Consider the following 9,406-nt stretch of genomic DNA (forward strand, 5'->3'; position numbering starts at 1 on the left):
GCCTGAAGACGGAGTACTGCTATAGATCACTTGCTCAAACACGTCCGCGCAGAACACACTGCTCAAATCCAAGGACTTCATATGCTAATGTTGCTGAAATCATCATACGGGGCCCAGGTGTCTATTTAAATGGTAAATAGACATTAGTTTGTTATCTGTAAAAGAATCCAGTGTTCTTAATAATGGTATTTGTTCACACTAATATTGTACACGATTCATACAACCAGCGTGATAAACAAGTTTCCAATAATAGTAATTATCTGCTACTAGCTTGTCTCACACAATTAGTTGACGTAGTCCCACCGTCTTACACAATTATGTGCGAATGCCAGACTGTGAACACCACAACTCTCCACTGACAGTCATTCTGTTCCCTCACTGAGTTACTTTAAAATACGCTGCTACCTCACAGCGAACACAATACAAATATTGTGCAGCTGTAGTCTAATCGTATTCGCAATTGCGTATTCATTTAAACCGTTTTGCACGGGTGTCGCTCGCTGCAGTGTCTGTACATCGTGTAACACACACACAAAATACTACTACAAATATTATACTTTTAATAATAACAGCAATAATGATAAAGAGAGAACAACATACAAAGCAACAGTTTCTTTAGTATGACGACGAATTTTCCAAGACACTTGAACGTAAGGCGACGTGTGTACGGAATCACAGATCTGTGGAATGAAATTTTGGGTTTTACTGAATCGCGTTACGCCATGAGCTTTGAGAATATCTGGCGAAACTCATCTACCGAACTGCGTAGTGACTCCCGTGAAATTAATACATTCTGATGAAACATCTCTTGGCGACGTTTGACCCTTTAGTACTGACTTACAAGAATATATGAACACTTAATTTCTTGCTGCTGCAGGGAACGGCTGACGAATGATTGGTGGGGACTCTCAAAATTGGAAATTGTTCGCTAATAATTTGTTAACGGATGATTATGAAGCGCCCTAATCGGAATATTGAAATAGCTGTTCACAGATTTTTTGAAAAGGAAGTTGAGCTGTATCGGTGCGTCATTTACAATATTCCTGCATTTAAAATATATTTAGGGTGAAAAGCAAACAGATTCCGTTTTCTTCTGGCGATATTTATCCACTACTAACGGATTTTGACTTATTAGGCCATCGTCTAGTTTGCAATACTTCATTACATGAGCTCCACGTAACTAGGATAATAGCTTCTGTCATGTAACCTTAGAAGTTGTGGTTTTGACCCAACAACTTGTAAAAGAAAAGTCTTAACTTATTACATTAGAATAGTGGCGGTGCAGTTATTGTATACATCCTGCGGCAAATTGATAGTAATACAGCACTGTCTACCTCTGCTACAGAACGAGGTGGCGCTGTAGTGATATTCTGGACTCGTATTCCGGAGGAGTACGGTTTAAATCCCCGTCCGGTCACAAACGTTTACGTTTTCTGTGATTTCCTAAAACCACTGCACGCAAATGCCGGGATCGTTCCTTTGCAAGAACACGTCTGATGTGATTCCCCACTTTTCCATAGTCCGCGCTTATGCTCTGTCATTAATCGCCTCGTCGTCCATGGGACTTTAAATCCGAATCTTCCTTTAATTGGCTCTCAAAACAAAGCTTATTTACAGAACGTAAGTGCAGCATACGTTCATGAAAACTCGACACTTCATGTTCTATTTACAGCAATACGTAGTCACATTTATGGCACTGAGTGGCAACATAGATAAAACTTTCTGAGACCATTACCCCTGAGTGCAACATTAGTGCCTAGCTAAAGTTTACAATACAAAGAAACTGAAAAATTTTATTCTTAAAATCGCGAAAGATATATTTAGTTCTTATAGGTATTTTATTAAATCACTATCCAATGAGTCAAAGAGACACTCGGCACTCCTTATTTCTATGATTTTTTTAAATACAGAATGATGAAATAATTCTCTGTACATAACGAATGCTTCGTACAACTCCTAATTATCTAAATTGTGGATTGACACTTACTACAATCCATCCTCTGCACCATTCCTGTCCCCAGAGACACTTGTTTTACCTGCATGCTGCACCCTCATTTATAATGAACCAAGTTAAAATAAGTGCAATATACCTACTGTTCGTAAACCACATGATATCTTGACTTCTACTTCTGAAATGTCAGAAACTGGAAGACCTAAGGTTGCCAGTGGTTTGTATATGACTACTACCACTAACATTAATATTTTTTTGATTTTTGTTTGGTTACTTACATTTTTCAGTCATCAGTCTTCTGATTGGTTCGATGCTGCCCGCCACAAATTGCTCTAGCCTGTAAATCTTTTCAGAGTAGCGCTTGCAAACTTTGTCTTCAATTACTTGCTGGATGTATTTCAATTGCCGTTTTCCTTTACAGTTTTTAACCCCCACCAGTTATTGCCCCTTCTTCTTCTTCTTCTTCTTGGTGTTTTCCATGTATTCCTTTCCTTGTTGATCCTGTGAAGAACCTCCTCATTCCTTACCTTATCAGTCCACCTAACTTTTAGCATTCTTCTGTAGCACCACATCTCAAATGCATCAACTCTCTTCTGTTGTCCATGTTTCACTCTATGCAATGCTGTGTCCCAAACGTACATCTCAGAAATTTGTTACTCGAGTTAAGGCCTATGTCAGGTTTCAGTAGACTTCTGTTAGCCAGCGATACCCTTTTTGCCAGTGCTTGTCTTCTTTTTACGTCCACCTTGTTCGGTTCATCATGTGTTATTTGGCTGCTTAGGAAAGAATTTCTTAGTTTCATATGCTTCGTGATCACTAATTATGATGTCAAGTTTCTCGATATATTCATTTCTGCTACTTCTCATTACTTTCGTATTTCTTAGGTTTCCTCTCTATCCGCATTCCGTACTCATTAGACTGTTTATTCCATTCAACAGATCCTGTAATTCTTCTGCTTCACAAAACAAGATGTCGCTGGCAACGGGTTCTACACAACGCTGGTGTCTACTTTGAAGGACAGTAATAGCTGCAATCACGTAACACTTTTGTATAGGTGTGAATAACTAGTTGCCACTATTTAAGTTCCAACCCTCGTATCAGTGATCAATTTTATCAACACACATAACTGAAATAATTACTTCCTTCACGTAAGCTAAGAATGTTATAATCTCAGCATTAATGTTGTCGATCTTGGTTAGCTGTCGAATCTGTTGAGAAGAACACTATCACTGAACTGTCCACAGTAAAACACCTTGTGCCCCTGCTATTCGTAACGAATCCTATTCCCGTTATACCACTTTCTGTTGCTGCTGATCTTACCCGCTACTTGTCTGGCCAGAAATCCTTGTCTTCATTCAATTTCACTTCAGTGACAATCACTGTTCTTAGATTGAGCCTTAGCATTTCCCGTTTCAGATTTTTTAGCTTCCCTACAAGTTCAAAAGACTAACATTGCACGACCCGACTCGTAAGCCGTTACCTTTTCATTGGTTATTCAGTCTGTTTCTCATGGTCACTTTTTCTTTGGCAGTGCCCACACGGTGATTCGAATGTGGTACTAGCCAGAAATCTTTTCTCAATGGAGGTATCATCACCACACTTTCTCAATTACATGCCATATGTCCTGTGGGTACAGATTATGTGCCTTTATTGCAGTGATTTCCATTGTCTTCTGCATCATCATGCCGTTAATCATTGCTGATTCTTCCGTCTTACGGGGGCAGTTTCCTACCCAAGGGAAAGAGAGTCCCTTGAACCTCGCTCCGCTCCTCCGCTTTCTTTGGCACGATGAGGATGACTTCTCATGTGAGAAACCTTCGTCCGCCGTTCCTAACCTTATTTGTTTGTTTATTTTTCAAAATTTGAGTACTGTTAGGTTCTAACCTGGGAAACACACTGTTTTGATTACTAGTAAAATCTAGACCAATGATAATAACAATCATGTATAGGTCCTACAACAGCACAGTAGCCATTACACAGTTATTGTTCTATTGTGCTGTCAATTACTTCGTTTATTTGTTGCGAAATGGACAATAAATTAATTTATGGTTCATTTCGGGAACTACCTAAAATTCGGAGAAGGCCTGTTAGGGAGTTACACGTGACGTATATGTCTCAGTTGTACTGTCGTAGATATTTGGTACAAAATAAAAGACATGCGCACAATGAGTGGACTATATGAGGAAGCTATTGTTCATACGTTCCTTTCACAAGCCGAAACCATCACATTGTGTCTCAGGTTAATGCAAGTATTTAAAAAAGTTATTTATTGATACCTCATGTAATCAGTATTACAGTCTTGCGAAAGAATGATAACAGTAAGATATTTTTAAAATTTTTTAGTTTCGTGACCAAAACACAATGGAACCCCTTTGTTTTTACGCCTCAGAAAATTTGATTTTACTCCTCAGTTGGTAATTACTCCTAGACTCGGAAACGGTGTGGTAGAGATTGTGTATCCAAATATGTAATTCGATTTAGATTGCGAATTAGATCCACTTTTTCACTCCGATATAAATTCTTACATAAGGAGTACTTCTATCATAAGAGGCACTTGAGTTTAGGAATTAGATGCATTTAAACGTTTGGCCAGGGAAAAATGTAACGAGTCTATTTGTATGGGTTCCCATGATGGTGCTTTGCACAAGAGAGATTCAAAATGGCTCTGAGCACTACGGGACTTAACACCTGAGGTCATCAGTCCCCTAGAACTTAGAACTACTTAAACCTAACTAACCTAAGGACATCACACACATCCATGCCCGAGGCAGGATTCGAACCTGCGACCGTAGCGGTCGCGCGGTTCCAGACTGAAGCGTTTAGAACCGCTCGGCGACAGCGGCCGCCCATAACAGAGGACTTAATAAGTAAAGCATAAGTGAAACTGATGCATACTGCATTTTCCGATCAGCCAGTCAATAATTTTTCACACTAGTTCCGAAACAGTTGTTTTTTATAAGGCATACATTTCAGTACATGCGTCTCATGGTCTCTAATTTCATACCCAATGTACGAGAAAGACAGAGACGGTATATCTATTATAAAGTAAAGTTCTTGTGATTGTACTGAAATACGTTCCTCGTTGAGAGGTCATTGTTTACATTGTCATTTTACGCGTATATACACTCTCAACTTCTTTTTACCCACACAGGGTTGTCACACTATAGTAAGCAAAAGCCACTCACAGGCTGTACCGTATATGACACATGACAAGCGTTACGAGCACTCGATATGAAGCTTCTTGCTCCTTGTCTCTGGCAGGTTCACTTTCTTGCTCATTAGCGGCTTTGTGGACGCTACGCAGTTCTGACGATGATCTAATAACTGCTTAGTAATGTAAAAATGTCAGTGGAAGTAAACACTATTATTTTCTTGTGGCCCTTAAACGTTGCATACGAAATTCTTCTGCCAAGAAATGACGGATTTTTACATGAACGTAGAAAACCACATTCGTTGTCATATCCAAGCAAATTTAGATATTTATCAAGTTGATGACCTAATTTTAGACGCAGCTCAGGCTGTATTTCAGAAGCTGAAAAAATAACTTTCATGGAAATTTTATTGATTTCTTAATGCATGCAGTAGTCTTTTACTCGGCACTCTGCGTACCATTCTACATCACAAATCCAGATATCAGCTGAAAGTAATTTTATAGTATGTGTTAGTTGTTTCAATAAAGGAGAAGTGGGAGCATCATGAACTGCTGATTAGTCCGCGAGATAAGAGCTCCAGAATAAAATGTGGAAACCGGATACATGACGGACAAGGTTTTCCTAGTTAATGACTTCGAAGGACGGCCTCTGCTCTTGTGCCTCCTTAACGAAGACTAAATAGTAAGAGGTTATAACTAATGTAAAATATTGTTAAATATTAGATCAAATCAAGAAAAATTTCCTAGAGCCAACGTATGACGCCTTGATATTTTCTGCAGTTCGTCTAACTAAATTTCTAATTCAGCAACGAATTTAAAGCCGACGAGGTAAATACGAGAATCAGTAGTGGTGTGTATAGACTTGCTGTAACGTCCAGGGGTGATTCTAGAAGTCGGTCAAGGGGAGGGGGGGGGCGGGCTAATGGGGGGCGGGGGGGGGGGGGGGAAGGTTTGGGGGAATGGGCTATCGCTTAAGAAAAGGGGAGTTGGGGTCCTCCATCGACAAACTGGGATTTGGTGTTGCTTAAAGTATTTTTTGGTAACTGTTTTGGAGCTCAGTGTAAAAATGTGTCTACAGAATGTGTGCGCCCGGGAAAAAATACTATTTGACCTAAATGTCCGGTGATTTCGAAGTTTTTGTCTGGGGTCAGCAATTTAAGTGGTGGTAGGCATACCCGGCATTTTTCGTTTTCTTGATTATTGTAAGTGGTACACGTACATTAATATACATCCAATGCATATGAGTAAATAATAAGACGCCAACTTTAAGTTAAATGATATTTATTGGTTTAGATAGTAAGTTACTTGCCGCTCTCATCCTTTTGTTAAGATGTATTTGAAAGACATTGCAAACTATATTGCAACATAATTATTAAAGAAGTGAGTAAACCTGTTGAAGTAATATATTCGCTGATTTCTGAAGTCATTTTATCCAGTGTAATATGATACTCCAATTGGGGGGGGGGGGGACTATAGCCCCATAGACCCCCCCCCCCTTGCCCCTGGCAACGTTTTATTAAAATCAGTTTTTCACACTAGGAGACTTCTCTTGACCAGGAATGCCCTTTCTGCCAGTACTTGTCTGCTTTTTTAGTCCACCTTTCTCCATTTATCGTTGGTTGTTTTGCTGCCTAGGAAAGAATTCCTTAGCTTCATATAATTCGTGATCACTAATTCTGATGTTAAGTTTCTCAGTATCCTCATTTATGCTACTTCTCATTACTTCCGTCTTTCTTAGATGTGCTCTCAGTCCATATTCGGTACTCATTAGACATTCATTCAATTCGACAGATGCTTTAATTCTTCTTCTGCTTCACAGAACAAGATATCAGTACTTAATTTGATGAACACACATAACTGGAATAACTACTTCCTTCACATAAGCTAAGAATGTTACAGTCTCTGTCGTGGTCTTGTCCCAGCAAATTATAACAGCTGCTATCAGAGACTTACCACGGTAAATTAAAAGAGTGAAGGTGCACTTACTGAGTGTGCCCTGTAGGAAGCTGACAAGTAAATATTCACTTGTAGAAAACAGGGTACCCAAAAGTGGAAACTGTCTTCGTCAATAATTGACATTTAATGTGCTCATGTATGAAGTAGGTGTCTGTATAACTTTCATTTCTTCCCATTACATCTTGTTTCTAGTGGATCGCAATATTTATCTTTGCTATATTTTAGGCGAGACTACTATAATCGGTTTCGATTAATCGAGATAAACAGTACAGCAGTCTCTTTGCACAGATTCTTTTTTTTTTCTACAACATCTAAATTCGGTCAACAGTAACATTCGGTTCACCAGGGAGACTGAGAAAGATGGAAAACTACCCTTTGTTGGTGTCCTAGTGGAACAGAGGTCTGATGGCTCACTGGGTCCCAGTGTGTACCGCAAGCCTACACACACTGAACTGTACTTACATGCCTCCAGCTGCCAGCATGCGGAGCAGCTCAACGGAATGCTCAACACCTTGGTACATAGAGCACACTCAATCTCTGATGAACAGAACTTAACAACGGAACTCAAACACCCAGAGACCGTGTTCCGCAAGAATGGGTATGGCAACCGCCAAATCCCAAGGACCTTCCGACGACAGAAGTGCAGCAAGAACCGAGATGAAGAACAACCCGAAGAAGAGAAGCAAGCTCGGGCCTTTCTGCCGTTTGCTGGCAACTTGTCGTCAAGAATAGGGAGACTGTTAAGGCGACACAAGACTGACACAGTCTTCCGACTACCAGCAAAGATTCGTGACCTACTAGGAACGACAAAAGATGACGTAGGCCTTAAGAAAGCGGGCGTATACAAAATGCCGTGCGGCTGTGGCAAATGCTACATCGGCCAAACATTTCGCACGGTCGAGGACCGATACAAGGAACACAAACGTCACACCCGCTTACGCCAACCCAGCTGTTCGGCCCTAGCAGACACTGCATTGAAACCGGACACACAGCGAAATCAACAGGGACACCGGGTTTCAACTTAGCAAGGCCTGGAAACCATTATTAAACACCATCAAAGAGCAACGGCGCGAGCGGACGCGAGATCCTTCCGCCACGGCGGACGGAGATGAACTGCGCCTAACACCGGGCGTGCCCCCCCCCCCCCCCCTTACAACCACGCGGCCCTCCCCCGGCCGTCCGCGCCGGGGTACGACTCGGGACCCCGCGGGCATAAATACCACGGGCACAGAGCAGACAGATCATTCCATCAGCACCATCTGAGGATGGCGGACCGGTTATTCGCCGAAATATCGTGGAACTTCGACGATCGGATACGGCTGGACACCCGAGAACCTTGGATACATTCTTATTTTTATTTATTTATTTGTTTTGAGTAATCAATATTACGACTGATTTGATGCGGTCCGCCATGTATTCCTCTCCTGTGCCCGTCTCTTCATCTCAGAGCAGCACTTCCAACCTGCGTTCTCAATTATTTGTTGGATATATTCAAACCGCTGTCTTCCTCTAGGTTTTTAACCGGCAACAGCTCCCTCTTGTACTATGGAAGTCATTACCTAATGTCTTAAAAGATGTCCTATCATCCTGTCCCTTCTCCTTATCAGTGTTTTCCACATATTCCTTTCCACTCCGATTTTGCGCCGAACCTCCTCATTACTTACCTTATCAGTCCACCTAATTTTCAACATTAGTCTGTAGCACCATATCTCAAATGCTTGTATTCCCTTCTGTTCTGGTTTTCCCACAATCCTATTTCACTACCATAGAATGCTGTGCTCCATTCTCTGAAATTTCTTTCTTAAAATTAAGGCCTATGTTTGATACTAGTAGATTTCTCTGGCCAGAAATGCCCTTTTTGCCATTGTTAGTCTGCTTTTGATGTCCACGTTGCTCCGTCCGTCATTGTTTACTTTGCTGCCTAGGTAGCAGAATTCATTAACTTCATCTACTCTGTAACCATCAAGCCTGATGTTAAGTTTCTCGCTGTTCTCACTTCTGCTACTTCTCATTACATTCGTCTTCCTTCGATTTGCTCTCAGTCCATGTTCTTTACTTATTAGACTGCTCATTCCATTCTGGGGATCATGTAATTCTTTTTTACGTTCAGTCAGGTCAGCAATTTCATCATTGATAAACTTTCACCCCGAATTTTAATCCCATTCTTGAAAACTTCTTTTATTTCCATCACTGCTGCTTCGATCTATAGATTGGACAGCAGGGGCGGAAGAATGCATCCCTCCGTTACACACTTTTTAATCCGAGCACTTCGTTCTTGGTGTTTCAGTCTTATTGTGCCTTCTTGGTCCTGTACATTTTACATATTACCCGTCCTTCCCCACAGCGTA

The sequence above is a fragment of the Schistocerca piceifrons genome, chromosome 1 (assembly GCF_021461385.2).
Source record: "Schistocerca piceifrons isolate TAMUIC-IGC-003096 chromosome 1, iqSchPice1.1, whole genome shotgun sequence".
Classification (NCBI taxonomy): Eukaryota; Metazoa; Arthropoda; class Insecta; order Orthoptera; family Acrididae; genus Schistocerca; species Schistocerca piceifrons.